Here is a 17,061-nt window from a genome sequence, read left to right as displayed (position 1 = left end):
AAGTTCTCGTGCACTTGGCACCAGACCAGTTTCACAAGAGACGGTGCGGTGGTAGGGGTGGGTAGGGAGGGCTGCTAACCAGACTCAACTGATTCAACTCTAGTGTATATATTAGTGTGTGTGTGTGTGTGTGTGTGTGAGAGCGTGTGTGCGTATATGTGTGTGTTAGCGTGTGTGTATATGTGTGTATATATGTATGTCAGAGTGTGTGTGCATGTGTGTGTGTGTGCATCTGTGTATATGTGTATGTGAAAATATGTGTATTTGTATGTGTGTATTTGTATGTGTGCATGTAAATATATATGTGTATGTGCATATGCGTATATGTGTGTGTGTGTGTGTGTGTGTGTGCGCAAATGTGTATATGTGTATGTGAAATATGTGTATTTGTATGTGTGCATGTATATATATATATATGTGTATGTGCATATGCGTATATGTGTGTGTGTGCAAATGTGTGTATATATGTATAAATCCTTAAATCCTTAAAAATGTTTTAGCCCGAAGGCCGCGGCCATGCTGGGGCAGTGCATATGTTTATGCTTGCATGTATATCATGTGTGTATATATGATGATGATAATCATGATTATCTGTTTTCCATGCTGGCATGGGTTGGACAGATTGACAGGAGCTGGCAAGCCAGAGAGTTGCACTTATATCTGTTGTGTATGTTAGTGTATATGAGTGTATATATGAGTGGTGATGGGTATACTAGGCTTCATGTATTCATACCCCAGTGTCACTTTGATGGAATGTGCTTCTCTCTCACTCAATAATAACATTACTGGAATATTACTTTCAGGTAAAGTAAGCAAATAGCAATGAATGTGATTTTATTTGTTTTAGGGAATTTTTTTAATATATTTTTTTTTATTTTTGTGGTTTTTCTTTGCTTTCTTTCTTTTGTTGTCTTCTTTTTTTTGTTGGTTGTGATTGTAAAAACACTGCAAGTCAAGATGTAAAATATTTTTCATATCTTTCGGATAAAACCAAAGTTTGTTGACAAGTGGGGGTGGAAACCAAAAAGCAAATCAAAAAAATCCCAGAAAACCCAGAATACAAAAGATAACATAATGATGAAATATATAAGAAAAAAAAACAAAAATAACAAAGAGGGAAAAGAAGAAAGAAATTACGAAATTACTAGAAAGCAAAAAAAATATTAACGCAATTCTAGAAAAAAATGAATGAATATATATCAAGGGTAAGGGGAAAGTGTGTGGTGGGGTTACTTTAGAAAATTTGTTTATTTAGGGAAAAATACAGCATTAGAACAGCTAACTAAATGTTAACTGGACAAGGTCTAGTTTACTAATGGTAGTAGTAATGGTGGCGGTGGCAGCAATGGTGTTGGTTGTAGTAGTGGTGTTATTGGTGGTGCCAGTTGTATGTTAATGTCATGAGCCAAAAACTCTAACCATGAAGCCAGGTGCCTTCACAAGAGAGCAAATAGCAGATAGGAAAAGAAAAAGATGACAAAGTGTGTTGAGGTGCAGGCATGGCTGTGTGTTAAGAAGCTTGCTTTCCAAGCCTATGGTTCCTGGTTCAGTCCCACTCTGTGGAACCTTGGAAAGTGTCTTCTGCTGTAGTTTCAAGCCAACCAAAGCCTAGTGAATGGCTTTGGTAAACAGAAACTGAAAGAAGGCTGTGTGGTAAGTAGCTTGCTTACCAACCACATGGTTCTGGGTTCAGTCCCACTGCGTGGCATCTTGAGCAAGTGTCTTCTGCTATAGCCTCGGGCCAACCAAAGCCTTGTGAGTGGATTTGATAGACGGAAACTGAAAGAAGCCCGTCGTATATATGTATGTGTGTGTGTGTGTATGTTTGTGTGTCTGTGTTTGTCCCCCTAGCATTGCTTGACACCGATGCTGGTGTGTTTACGTCGCTGTCACTTAGCGGTTCGGCAAAAGAGACCGATAGAATAAGTACTGGGCTTACAAAGAATAAGTCCTGGGGTCGATTTGCTCGACTAAAGGCAGTGCTCCAGTATGGCCGCAGTCAAATGACTGAAACAAGTAAAAGAGAGAGTAAAAGAGTATATATATATGTGTGTGTGTGTGTGTGTGTGTGTGTATCTATGTGTGTGTGTCTTTTGTACCCATGTTTTCTCGCACTACCACCTGACAACCATTACTGGTTTGTTTACATACCTGTAACTTAGCAGTCCTGCAAAAGAGACCAAGTTTTGTTTTTAAGAAACAAAAAAAGCACTAGCATCAATCAATTCGACTAAAAATTCTTCAGTGCATTGCTCCAACATGACCGCAGTTTAATGACTGAAACAAGTAGAAGGGAAAAGAAGAAAAAAAATCAATGAGTTTACCATTATTTGAAGAAAACTCGAAATTATTCCTAATTTAAAAGAAATAATTTCAGCGTAGGAAATTGAAATTAATGTGAAAAATCTTATAGAGCAGGAATTAATCCATAATTCTGTTTTTGAGTGTACTTCCGCAGAGGTGAGAGGGGAGAAGAATAAAAGAAAGGAGATTCTTTTGTTGGTGGCGCCTTATCTTTTTGACAAGTCTTCATATTTCAAATTGAACGTTTGACAGACTCAATCCTACTCTCAGTAACAAGTCTAGACAATAATAAATGATGTAACAAATTTTGTTTCCAGAATTTTTTTGTTGGTCGACAAGAATCTCTTGTTGTATTAGTTTGCCATTGGCAGCAGCAGCAGTAGCAGCAGTAGTGCCGATGCCAGTGCCGGCGGCGGCAATCAATTAAATGAACATAATTCTTCCTTACTGGAACAATGTTTGGTCTCTGCTGCCAGAGGACAATTACTAGTATTGATTAATAATAATATTTGTGTGTAAGCATGTGTATGTGTGCGTGTGTGTGCATGTGTGTGTGTGCATGTGTGTGTGTGCATGTGTGTGTATGTGTGTGTACAAAGAGAGAGAGAGAGAGAGGGGGAGATAAATAGATACCATTACTATCGTTTTAACATCTGTGGAGGTGCGTGGCTCAATGGTTAGAGTGCTGGACTCGTGATCATAAGATTGAGGTTTCAATTCCTGGACCAGAAGATACATTGTGTTCTTAAGCAAAACCCTTCATTTCACATTACTCCAGTCCCCTCAGCAGGCAACAGTGAGTAACCCTACGATGGACTCACATCCCATCCATGTGGGTGGGGGAGGGTATATACGCCATGGGAACAGGGAAACTGGCTTTTATGAGTCGACATGACTCAAAGAGGTGACTTTACCTTTTTCGTATTTTAACATCTACTTTTCCATGCCTGCATGGGTCAGACAGAATTTGCTGAAGCAGATTTTCTACAGCTAAATGCCCTTTCTGTCACCAACCTTCACCTGTTCCCAAGGGAGGTAATTAAATATTTCCCCTTAGCCAGTCATGTTTCCATGGCAAATTGGAAATGAAGGCCACTGCTCACATGACTGTGACGCTTGCTTATTTTATCAACCCCCAGAGGAATGACAGGCAAAGTGGGCCTTGGCTATCATAAAAATAAAAAGGGTTTCAAATGGTGGCACAGGACTAACAGTTTTAAGGGGAAGATCTTCGTTAATGCCATCAGCCCAGGTCACTGACTGTTACTTTGTTTTATCAACTCCTAAAGGATGAAGGGCAAAGCTGACCTCAGCAGGATTTGAAACCAAAACATAAAGAGCCAGAAGACGTACTACAAAGAATTTTTTTTTCTGACACTCTAACAATTCTGCCATCTCATCACCTAATAATAATAATAATAATAATGGTTTTAAATTTTGCCACAAGGGCAGCAATTTGGGGAAGGGGATGAGTCGATTACCTCGACCCCGGTTTGTAACTGGTACTTAATTTTATCAACCCTGAAAGGATGAAAGGCAAAGTCAACCTTGGCTGAATTTGAACTCAGAATGTAGCAACAGGCAAAATACCACTTAGCATTTTGCCTTGCATGCTAACAATTCTACCAGCTTGCCATCTTAATAATAATGATAATAATAATAATAATAACAATAATAATGATAACAACAGGTCTTGGAAGACCAGTAACAATGGAAGGGGGATGTAAAGAGACCTGGTAAAGAAATGCCAAGTTAATGCTTCTTTGAAATTCCTACCATTTATTTCATGATTCCATGATATAATTTTACCTGCTTCCCAATAATGGTATCAAATAAAGCTGTTCTTCAGAAGGTTTAAAAGCAAGAATTACTTACATGTCTAAGGAATGTTTTTCTTCCTTCTTTCCTTTCTCTCTTTCTTTCTTTCTTTCTCTCTTTCTTTCTTTCTTTCTTTCTTCTTTCTTTTTTTTATTTTTTTGCTTTTTCTTTTCCGTAGCGTTTTGTGTTTCATTTAGTTTCGTTCATGTGGCCAAGGATAAAGGTTGGATGGTCTGTGGGAGGCGAGGAATGGTTAACAGTATTGTTGTTGTTGCTGTTGTTGTTGTTGTAATTACTAAATTTATATCTATGTCAGAAAGTTAGTCGCTCCACCAACACAGCAATTATCACCCCCACCACCAGCACCACCACACTTTTGCTCCTCCTTCTCCTCCACCTCCTCTTCCTCCTCCTCCTCATACTACAACATGTACTACTTTGCTAATCTTCATCTGGGTTGTTTTTCATTCCCCCAACTGCGCAATGCATCTATGCGTTCCATGGAAATTTTGGCAACACCACAAGCATCACCGTTTCCACAGCAACCACCACCACCACCACTGTGATTAACTCTGCATTAACATCACCATCACCACAACCACTGCCAACTCCACCACCACCACCACAACCATCACCTCAACAGCCACCAATCCCTGTGACCAACACCACTACTGCCAATACTATCACAGACACAAAAGACCATCACCACCTGCGCTCTAACCACTACTGTTGACACAGACATCACCAAATAACCACCACCACTTCTTTTGTTACAGACATGTTTGGCAGCCCTACCACCACCACCTTCTGCACCACCACCACTACCTTCTGCACCACCACCACCTTTTGCACCATCACCACCTTCTGCACCACCCCCACCATAAATATTCCTACCAACACAACCAACCCCCCTCCTGCCATGACTACCCTCCTCTAGTTTCTTCACCATGAAGAAAAAACCATTTCTAATTCCATCACTGCCACCACCACCACCACCACCACCGCCGCCGCTTTTACTCTTTGTCTTCTTCGTTTACCGTTTACCATTACTAACCTGGATATATATTGTTACACAATTCCAACTGCCAAATTGTACCAATTTCCTCCGCCCGCACCCCACACCTCTCCCCCCGCTTCTCCGCTGCCGCTTCTCCGCTGCCGCTTCTCCGCTGCCGTTTCTCCGTCCTTCTTTTCGTACTGTGTAATTTTCTAGAAACTTTGGCAAATCTTGATTCATGTTCTTCGTGTTACGTGCATCTGGGTGACTTTGTATGCGCATATCTATAAGCCTGTGTGTGTGTGTGTGTGTTTGTGTGTGTATATGCATATTTGCATATGCATGCGTGATGTGAATGTTTTCATGTTTGTGTGCGCTTGTGTGCATGTCTCCATATTCTCTTCATATGTATGTGTCTCCATAAATAGCTTCCTCTGTGTGTGTGTGTGCTTGTGTGTGTGTCTGTGTGTATGTCTGTGTATGCATGTGTGTTGATGTGCACATGTATATGTGTGTGTGTGTGTCTGTGTGTATGCATGTGTGTTGATGAGCACATGTGTGTGTGTGTGTGCTTGTGTGTGTGTCTGTGTGTATGCATGTATGTTGATGTGCACATGTATATGTGTGTGTGTATGGGTTGGTCTTCACAAATGAGTGTGTATGGTAGTATGTTCCTATGTGAATGCGTGTTCATATATGCATGCGTATACACATAGATACGTACAAACATACATGCATGATTGTTCTCTAAGAACCTATGTACACGATGAACAATGAACGTTCTTCGGGGAAATAATTGCATTCCCGATTCCATCCGATCCGGTCTGACACACATTTTCCAAAACAAATATATAATAAATAAGCAAAAAAAATTAGAATAAATAAATAAAACATGCACAACAAAAAGAAAAGAAAATGGTAAAAATGGAAAAAGAATGAACTTGACCAGAACAGCAGACTCTCCGGTTGCCATAACGATTCCACATCTATTAGGGTATAATCACACATAAAAAGAAAACAAAATATAAATGAAATAATATAAAACAATTTCCAAACTCTCTGACCCTAACACATCGTTCTGGACCCTAAACATATACTTTGAATATCTTAAAGTAATTTTATCCCTAATAACAATATTGACCCCTATTTTAATTCTATTAATGTTATTATACCTTAGCAGAAAGAAGAAGAATAAAAGGCAGACATGGATATAGCAAATCTCTTTGTCTCTCCCTCTCCTTTTCTCTCTTACTCTCTCTCCCTCTTTTTATCTATCTATCTATCTATCTCTCTCTCTTTCGTTTTCTCTCTTTACATTATTCATCTTTTTAAAGAAGGAAAGAAAGAGTAAAGGTACATATTTAATTTGTTTGGTCCCAGAACAACTTTGATTCAAGAAGCCCATGATCAAAGGCATTCCATCCGTGACCGTCACAGCTTTATTTTATTTTATTTTACAGTATAGGTGCAGGTATTGGTTATGTGGTCAAGTAAGAATTAAGTTGATACATAGCTTCCAGCAAAATATCCCATCAAAATATCATTTTAATTTACATTCAAAACACCACTTCAATTATGGTTTCAAATTTTCGCACAAGGCCAGTGACTTTTTAGGGAAAGAGGAAGTTGATTACATCAACCCCAGTACTTAACTGGGACTAACTTTATTGACCCTACAAGGATAATAGACAAAGTCGACCTCAACAGACCTTGAACTCAGAACATACAGATGGATGAAATGCCATGAAGCTTTTAGCTTGGCATGCTAAGTTTTTTGCCAGCTCATCGTCTTGAACACTACTTTAATAATGACAAAGTAATTTTATCCTAAATCCAACCTAATTTCCAACAGAAATATGGAAATAAAAGGGTTAACTCTTTATTAAGAAAAACAAAAAAAACATCACTAAACCAGCTTCATCAATATTTTCCTCCTCCACCTTATCTTATTTTTCTTCTCTTCCTCCAACCCCTTTTCCTCTCTCTCCCTCTTCACCATCATTCCAATTCGTATTCTTCCCTTAGGTACCTACATAACAACAGTGTGTTAAGGAATTTCCGAAGACTATCTTTTACACTTCACTTGATTAACTAAAGAATTATCTATTCCCCAGGTGTTTGCATCTTCTAAAGATACTTTATCGAATTCGATTAGTCGAGATTTATTTACCCTAATTAAATATTTTGAAACCAGTAGCTTTTGTCGATTTTTACTTTTCTTAGGAAACGGAAGGGTTTTAGTTTGATTCTCATGAAAGATTAAAATTATTAATTTTTTTTTTTACATCTTTTTTTGCAACACATAAAATTATATTTTATTGTATGTGAAGTAGATTTTGTAGTGTGTGTGTGTGTGGACTTGTAGTAATAATTTCCTGAAAATTCCTCCTGATCAACTAATCAAAATTCTCCTTACCATTATTCCAGAAAAATAGAATCATACTTGAAGAAAAATTATTAAATGAAATAGTGTGGCTGTGTGGTAGGAAGTTTGCTTCCCAACCACATGGTTCTAGGTTCAGTCCCACTGCATCGCACCTTGGGCAAGTGTCTACTACTATAGCCTTGGGCTGACCAAAGCCTTGTGGGTGGATTTGGTAGACGGAAACTGAAAGAAGCTTACCATTTATGTGTGTGTGTGTGTCCGTAACTTAGCAGTTCAGCAAAAGAGGCCAATAGAATAAGAACTAGGCATACAAAGAATAAGCTCAAATTCATGGCCTCCGCATCAGACTGTGGTTGTGCGGAGGGGAACATGCTGAGGACTTTGTCCTACTGTGGATTGAACAGGAGCAAGCCAATCCTGTGTGTGTGTGTGTGTGTGTACACATAAATGTATATACGCATGCATACACAAGCACCCAGTATATTCTGTAAAGTGGTTGGCATTAGGAAGGGTTCCCAGCCATAGAAACCATGCCAAAGCAGACAGTACAGCTTGGTGCACTCCTCTGACCCATTGAATCCTGTCAAATCTTCAAACCCATGCCAGCATGGAAACTGGACGTTAAACAACGACGACAATGAGATGATGATGCATATATATATATGTGTGTGTGTGTGTGTGTGTATGATATAAATGATCAATAACAGATGGAGGAAGAAGAGCAAAACGAAGCAAGTACAAATAATTAATTAATATTTTTTTGTAACGACACTAACGAACGAGCAGTTCGAAAGCACCAAAGAAAAATCTTAGCACCGTTCCAGTTAAGTACATCTTGGAAATAAACATCCGCAAGGTACCAGAGCGATTATGGTAGATGATAATAATAGATTAAAAGACAAAATTAAAAAAATACGTAAATAACAAAAATAAGAAGATGCTTTCCTTTCTTCTCTTCATCTGATACAATGAAGGATATACTTTTCATATAAATGACATTCATAAATGAATATGAGATTATGTGTGTGTGTGTGTGGTTGGGGTGGTGGTGTTTGGGGGTGTGTGTTTTTCACACTTTTCAATGCATACTTTCATATCGAATTTTTATTTATCATAATAATGAATTGCATATGACTCATATGTAATCAAGAAGTGCAACCTTAATTCATTGATATCTCGAGATGGATATATATATATATATATATTATATATAATATATATATATATGAATACAGATATATGTATATATATATGTATATATATATATACTATATATATATATATATACATATATGTATGTATGTATATATATGTATATATATATATTATATATATATATATATATATATATATATATATATACATACATATATATATATATATATAGATATTTACATACATATATATATATGTATATATATATGTATATATATATGTAGTATATATATATGTATGTATATATATATGTATGTATATATGTATGTATATATGTGTATGTATATATATTATATATATATATATATGTGTGTGTGTATATATAATATATATATATATATATATATATATATATATATATATATATATATGTTATATATGTATATATGTACATATAGGATGTATATTCTACATATAATATATATACATACTTAAGAATACACAATCGTGTATATATACATATGCACATTCACATACACATACATGTATATATGCCCTCCTACATGTGTATATGCATATGTATTTACACACACATATATGTATATAAGTATAAATAAATATATATATATATATATATATATATATATATGTATATATATGTATATATATACACACATAAGTATATATGTGTGTCTGTGAGTGCGTACATATATTTATATATTTGTATTCACACAAACACACACACACACACATAAATATATGGTAAAACCAGTTAAATGTTCTTAAAAAAATAATAATTAAAAAAAAATCACAATAGATAATTTACCGATGTTGATTATATGGAAACGGTTATTATGTGAATAATCGTTATCAAGTGATGCAGTGTGGAAAACAGCAACTGATAGAAGCTCCAAGATTCCAAAACACAATACCAAATTCTATGTGATTCATCTAAATTCAAAATATTGATATTTTCCAAAGCTTTGATATCACACCAAATGGTATTATGGTTTTATCTGGGATATTTTTCTGAAATTGCACTTGGATGTGTGTTTGTGTGTGTGTTGGTATGCATGTATTTGTGGGACTGTGAGCTTCGGTATGTAGGTGTATGAATATGTATTCATTTGAATATATGTGTGTATATAGATATGTATGTAAGTGTCCATAAATGTCTATGCATACATATGTGTGTGGTGTCTATGCATATTATATACATATATATATATATATATACATATACATATATATCTATGTATATATATATATATATATATATATATATATACATATACATATATATCTATGTATATATATATATATATATATATATATATATATATATATACATAGATATATATGTATATATATATATATATATATATGTATATAAATATGCATAGACACACACACACATATGTATGCATAGACATTTATGGACACTTACATACATATATATATATATATATATAGAGAGAGAGAGAGAGAGAGAGAGAGAGATATTATATGTATATTTACATACATATGTGTATATCTTGCACATTCATTTGTTATTCATAAAATAAACCCCAAAAATCATTATCCTTTCCCCTGTTGGGATCAGTCTAATGATTTCCATCGATCCTGTCAGTCAAGTGCACTTAATCCAAACGATATCACCCACCGCAGCCTCCGCCCTGTCTCCGCTTCTTCAAAACCCTTGTAAAAACCCCGCAACCCCCCACCCAGCAGTCGACTGCACTCAACCCTCACTGCATACCACCCACCCCCCACTGCCGGCCCCTTTAAACACCACCGTCGCCACTACTACTACCGCCAAAAGAAATAAAGCCAGTCTCTCCACACACGCCGTCTACCAATGCCATTACAACTCCCACCCCTTTGCAGAACCAATTCTATTAAACAACTTGAAAGAGCCGACATCAAAAAACGTGTCACAGTCAGATTACTAGTACATACAGGATTGTCTGATGACTAACAACCACAACTAATAATAATAATAATAATAATAATATAATAATAATATGTAGGCTTATATTTCTTCTCTCTCGTGCCGTTGAGCCGACTGGACTGGCCGACTGGCCGACACAAGGACTTACCATAACTTTTATTGATATTTAGCACGGATGGTTTAATTTTTGTTCCCTTTTCCTTTCTGTTTTTAGGTTTTTAGTCTTTTTTTTTTATCTCCCATAAAGATGTGGGGGTTTTTATTGTCATTGTTTTTTTTATATACATGTGTTGTTGAAATTTTTTTTTTATTAATTCTTGTTTTTTTTTTGTTTTTGTTGTTGCGTTTTACGTGGGTTGTTGATTTCCAGTTTTTGAAATAACAATTATGATAAATAAATCATAATAAATTATATTTTCATCATTTTTATTTTATTTAGTATTTTATTTATTTTATCAGTGAAGGCACATGGCTCAGTGGTTAGAGCGTCGAACTTACGACCGTGAGGTTGTGAGCTTGAATCCCGGACCAGGCTGCATGTTGTGTTCTTGAGCAAGACACTTTATTTCATGTTGTTCCAGTTTACTCAGTTGTAGAAATGAGTTGCGACGTCACTGGTGCCAAGCTGTATCAACTTTTGCCTTTCCCTTGGATAACATCGGTGGCATGGAGAGGGGAGGTTGGTATACATGGGCGACTACTGATCTTCCATAAACAACCTTGCCCGGACTTGTGCCTCGGAGGGTAACTTTCTTGATGCAATCCCATGGTCATTCATGACCGAAGGGGGTCTCCAGCTCTCTATTATTATCATCATCATCAGACATTATTATTATTTCATTTATGCACAACTTATAGCACAGGAGTGGCTGTGTGGTAAGTAGCTTGTTTACCAACCACATGGTTCCGGGTTCAGTCCCACTGCATGGCACCTTGGGCCGACCAAAGCCTTGTGAGTGGATTTGGTAGACGGAAACTGTCTATATATGCGTGTGTGTGTTTGTGTGTCTGTGTTTGTCTGCCTAGCATTGCTTGACAACCAATGCTGGTGTGTTTATGTCCCCGTTACTTAGCAGTTCGGCAAAAGAGACCGATAGAATAAGTACTGGGCTTACAAAAGAATAAGTCCCGGGGTCAAGTTGCTCAATTAAAGGCGGTGCTCCAGCATGGCCACAGTCAACTGACTGAAACGAGTAAAAGAGAGAGTAAACTGATTAAACTGTTGGACAAAGAAAATTCCTTAGATGCACTAGAAACCTTCCAAAGTATCCTAGCTGTCCCTAATTAGACTCATTATTATCATTATTGTTATTATTCATGCTGGCAGAATCATTAGCATATCAGGCAAAATGCAAAGCGGCATTTCCTCTGTCTTTACATTCTGAGTTCAAATTCCACCAAGGTTGACTTTCCCTTTCCTCCTTTCGGGGTCAATAAATTAAGTACTGGTCAAACACTGGGGCCAATACAATCAACTAGTCCCCTCCTCCGAAATTCCAGGCCTTGTGCCTATTCTTCTTCTTCTTCTTATTATTATTATAATAGAGCAGCAAAATGGCAGAATCGTTAGCACGCCAGACAAAATGCTTAGCAGTATTTTCATGTCTTCACGTTCTGAGTTCAAATTCTGCTGAGGTCACCTTTGCTTTTAATCCTTTCAGGGTTGATAAATTAAGTACCAGTTGCATACTGGGGTTGCTGTAATTGACTTACACCCTCCCCCAAATTTCAGGCCTTGTGCCTGTAATAGAAAGAACTATTATTATTATTATTATTATTATTATTATATTGCCTTTGCACATCTTCTAACACTGGAGATGTACTACAGTGTCAGCTGTTCATTACCAGTGAACTAAGGTAACACCTCTTATTTTTTGAGCACCTTCCAGAGTATTTGAATGGTTCCAAGCAATGCTGTTTCCTGCAAGTGTTCCACCCTTATTGCAGCCCCTATTTGTTCCACATACTTCTCAAGATATTTCCTCACTGTTCCCAGGGCTCCAACAATTATTGGTACTACTGCTACCTTTTTCATCAACCGCAACTGCTTAACTTCCCAAGCTAACCTGTCATATCTCTCGACTTTTCTTTCTTCCTTGTTGTCAACTGGGTATGCTATATCTATGATCCAACATAGTTTGTTTTCTTTCTTAATTTAGGCTATGTCTAGCTTCCTATTCTCTATCTCATGGTCACATTATTATTATTGTTATTATTATTGTTATTATTATTATTATTATATTATTATTATTATTATTATATTGCCTTTGCACATCTTCTAACACTGGAGATGTACTACAGTGTCAGCTGTTCATTACCAGTGAACTAAGGTAACATCTCTTATTTTTTGAGCACCTTCCAGAGTATTGAATGGTTCCAAGCAGTGCTGTTTTCTGCAAGTGTTCCACCCTTATTGTAGCCCCTATTTGTTCCACATACTTCTCGAGATTTTTGCTCACTGTTCCCAGGGCTCCAACAATTATTGGTACTACTGCTACCTTTTTCATCAACCGCAACTGCTTAACTTCCCAAGCTAACCTGTCATATCTCTCGACTTTTCTTTCTTCCTTATCGCATGCCTTGTTGTCAACTGGGTATGCTATATCTATGATCCAACATAGTTTGTTTTCTTTCTCAATTTAGGCTATGTCTAGCTTCCTATTCTCTATCTCATGGTCACATTATTATCGTTATTGTTATTATTATTGTTATTATTATTATTATTATTATTATTATTATTATGATGTTTCATCTTCCTTGGTGCATATATAAACAAATTACTAACACCATTATCATCATTATACATTATTTTAATATGATATCCCACTCCTCAGTTGTTGCATTGATAAAGGAATTATTGTTGTTGTTGTTGTTGTTGTTGATTACCAATGGATTTGTTTGTTTGCAAAGACACTGTCTCCATGAATATAATTACTCATCCCCCGCCCCCGTCCAACTCCATTCCCAACACCACCCACTCCACATCATCGCAGCACCATCCATAGCGCCCAGCCTTGGCTGTTACCATCATCCCTAGAACTTCCACCACCACCACCACCACCACCACCACTACTGCCACCACCGCCGCCACCATCACTGGCGCCAATGTTACTAGAAGCATCAAAACAAAAAAAAAAAAAAGAAATCACCACACCTAACTGCTTCTGATGCTCCCTCCACCGCCACCATCATATCTTCCAGTTCTATGACCATCACTGTCAAAACCACCATCACTACTATTGGCAGTAACAAAGAACATACAGAAGCATTGTTGCCATCATCACCATCATCACCATCATCATAATCCCCACCCATCATCATCATCATCATCATCATCACTGTTATCATTATCCTTATCATCATCATCGTCATTGTCATAATCCCCATCATTTTCATCATCATCATCATCATCACTTCGACCATTATCATCAAAATCATCAATATTGCCATCTTCGTCATCTCCATCATCATCATCATCATAATCCTCACCCATCATCAACATCATCGTCATTGTCATAATCCCCATCATCATTATCATCGTCATCATTATCATCATCATCATTATCATCATCATCACCATCACTTCGACTATTATCATCAAAATCATCAATATTACCATCTTCGTCATCACCATCATCATCATCATCATCATCATCATCATCATCACTATCACCATGACTAACATCATCCTAATAGTTATTATACCTCCATCATTATCTTTGATTTAATACAGTTTTAATAACGATTTCTTCACCAAACTACCAATAATTGAAAGCCATTTCCATTCCACTTTACCAAAACTGTTCGTATTAAAATGTCGTTTATATTTAAATCCAAATAAGGCAACGAGCTGGCAGAATCATTAATACACCAGGAAAAATGTTTAGTGACATTTCAGCCATTTTTATGTTCTGGGTTCAAATCCTACCGAGGTCAACTTTGCCTTTTGTCCTTTCAGGGTCGATGAAGTAAGTACCAGTGAAATACTGGGGTTGAGGTAATTGACTTAGCCCTGCCCCAGAAATTGCTGGCTTTGTGCTAAAATTTGAAGCCGACATTTGAATTCAAATCTCGTGTCGAAATCTCACGATAACGTGAATGAAAACGAGATTTCAGTTGGTCGAAAACAAACCACAGACTGAACCTGGAAATATGGAATTGCTTCCCAACCTCATGGTTCTGGGTTCAGTCCCACTGATTGGCACCTTGGGCAAGTGTCTTCCGCTATAGCCTCAGGGCCTTGTGAGAGAATTTGGTAGATGGAAACAGAAAGAAGCCCATCTTGTGTGTGTGTGTGTACTATCTCCATGTGTACACGCAAATTAATAAATGGAGGAGCTCCCATATTACAAATACATAATAAAATTATTAATAAACTCATTATAGAATTATAATTAATTATCCCTCCACATAAAAATAATCTTCGCAGGAGTGGCTGTGTGGTAAGTAGCTTCTTTACCAACCACATGGTTCCGGGTTCAGTCCCACTGCGTGGCACCTTGGGCAAGTGTCTTCTACTATAGCCTCGGGCCGACCAAAGCCTTGTGAGTGGATTTGGTAGACGGAAACTGAAAGAAGCCCATCGTATATATGTATATGTATATATATATATATATATATATGTATGTGTGTGTGTGTCTGTGTTTGTCCCCTCCCACCATCGCTTGACAACCGATGCTGGTGTGTTTATGTCCCCATCACTTAGCGGTTCGGCAAAGAGGCCGATAGAATAAGTACGGGGCTTACAAAAGAATAAGACCCGGGGTTGAGTTGCTCGATTAAAGGCGGTGCGCCAGCATGGCCGCAGTCAAATGACTGAAACAAGTAAAAGAGTAAAAAGTAAAGAGTATTAGATTTTTCATAAATTAAATTTCCCAAGCAATTTGTTTGTCCCCCCACTTTCCACTTGACAATGGTTTTGATGTGTTTAAGTCCCTGCAACCTAGCAGTTTGGCAAACGACATTGATAGAATAAGTGCCATGTTTAAAAAAGACAAGTACTGGCATTGATTCATTCGTCTACAAATTCTTTAAGCTGGTGCCCCAGCATGGCCACAATCTAATAGCTAAAACAAATAAAAGATTGAAGATAAAAGATATATGTGGGAGTGAGTGTGTGTGTATATGCGTATCCATGTGTATGTGAGTGTGTGTGTTTGTATGTATATATATGTGTGTATGTGTGCTTGTGTATATATATGTATGTGTGTGTGTATGTGTGGTTGTTGTTGGAGATATATTTTATTAACTAATCCTCTCAAAAATATTGATTATATTGAACAAAAACGAAAATTAATTGAACCACACAGGCAGTCTGGTTATGAGAAACAGAGTCACGAAAGTGTTAAAACCATTCTCCCCCCCCCTCTTCTGGAAATGGCAACATCCCAAACACAATGGTCTTGCAGAGAATAGCAGCAGCTCAGAATGGAACAATTCTCTCTCTCTCTCTCTCTCTCTCTCTCTCCTCTTCTCTCTCTCTCTCTCTCCCTTCTCTTTCTCTCCTCTCTTCTCTCCTCTCTCTCCTCTCTCTTCTGTTCTCTCTTCTGTCTCTCCCTCTCTTTTCTGGTTCTCCCTCTCTCTCTCCCTCCCCCTTTCTGTCTCTGTCTCCCTCTCTTCTCTCTCGTCTTCTCTCTCTCCACTCTCTCTCTCTCTCCCATCTCTCGCCCTTCTTTCTCTCTCTCTCCCCCACTCTCTCCTCTCTCCCTCGCTCCCCTCTCCTCTTTCTCCCTCCCCTCTCTCTTTCTCTCACTCTCCTCTCTCTCTCCTTCTTCTCTTCTCTCTTCTCTCTCTCTCTCCTCTTTCTCTCTCCTCTCTTCTCTCTCCTCTCTCTCTTCTCTCTTCTCTCTTTCCCTCTCTTGCTCTCGTCTCTTCTCTCTTTCTCTCCCTCTCTCTCTCCTTTCTCTCCCTCTCTCTCTTGTGTCTGTAAGTGTACTACATATGTGTGTGTGTGTGTTATTAATCATTATTAGTTTATATTACTGACTTAATATATTATGTACAAAGAACTTTCTCTTCCTTCTCCTCTTCTTCCTTCTCCTCCTTCTCCTCTCTTTGCAAACCTTGTGGCCCTTCTCTCTATCCTCTCACTATTATATGCCCCCTTCTCCACTTCTCCGATTGAAGTTTCTGCCCTTCCCCTTGTCCTTTCTTCTGATGTTGGGTCTGTCCTATATTTATTTAACCCAAGAAAACTGTTTTGCTATACATCATCGTCATAATCATCTTCACCCTTCTCCTCATTCAACATCCACCCTCCATGCTGGTCTAGTTTGGATGATTTGACAGGGGGTGGCAACACAAAAAACATCAACAAGCTCTAGGGCCCAAGCTTTGGCCAGGTTTCTAAGGTTGGGTGTCCTTCCTAATGCCAACCACTTTACAGGGTGTAATGGGTGCTTTTTTACATGGCACCAGCACCAGCAGGGTCACCAAGGAATTTGCAAGACC

At 37.6% G+C, this 17,061-nt stretch overlaps 1 long non-coding RNA gene across 1 annotated transcript in view; it reads right to left on the bottom strand.

The window, feature by feature from the left end:
* Window positions 1-15,039, bottom strand: part of LOC118767354 — a 22,102-nt gene extending 7,063 nt beyond the window's left edge. Inside the window, exon 1 of the long non-coding RNA XR_005003275.1 lies at window positions 14,929-15,039. This is a non-coding gene — a long non-coding RNA (uncharacterized LOC118767354). The remainder of the gene's footprint in view (window positions 1-14,928) is intronic.
* Between the last annotated feature and the right edge of the window lie 2,022 nt (window positions 15,040-17,061).

The sequence above is a fragment of the Octopus sinensis genome, linkage group LG21 (assembly GCF_006345805.1).
Source record: "Octopus sinensis linkage group LG21, ASM634580v1, whole genome shotgun sequence".
NCBI classification, from domain to species: Eukaryota; Metazoa; Mollusca; class Cephalopoda; order Octopoda; family Octopodidae; genus Octopus; species Octopus sinensis.
This window is presented reverse-complemented; position numbering and strand designations above follow the sequence as displayed.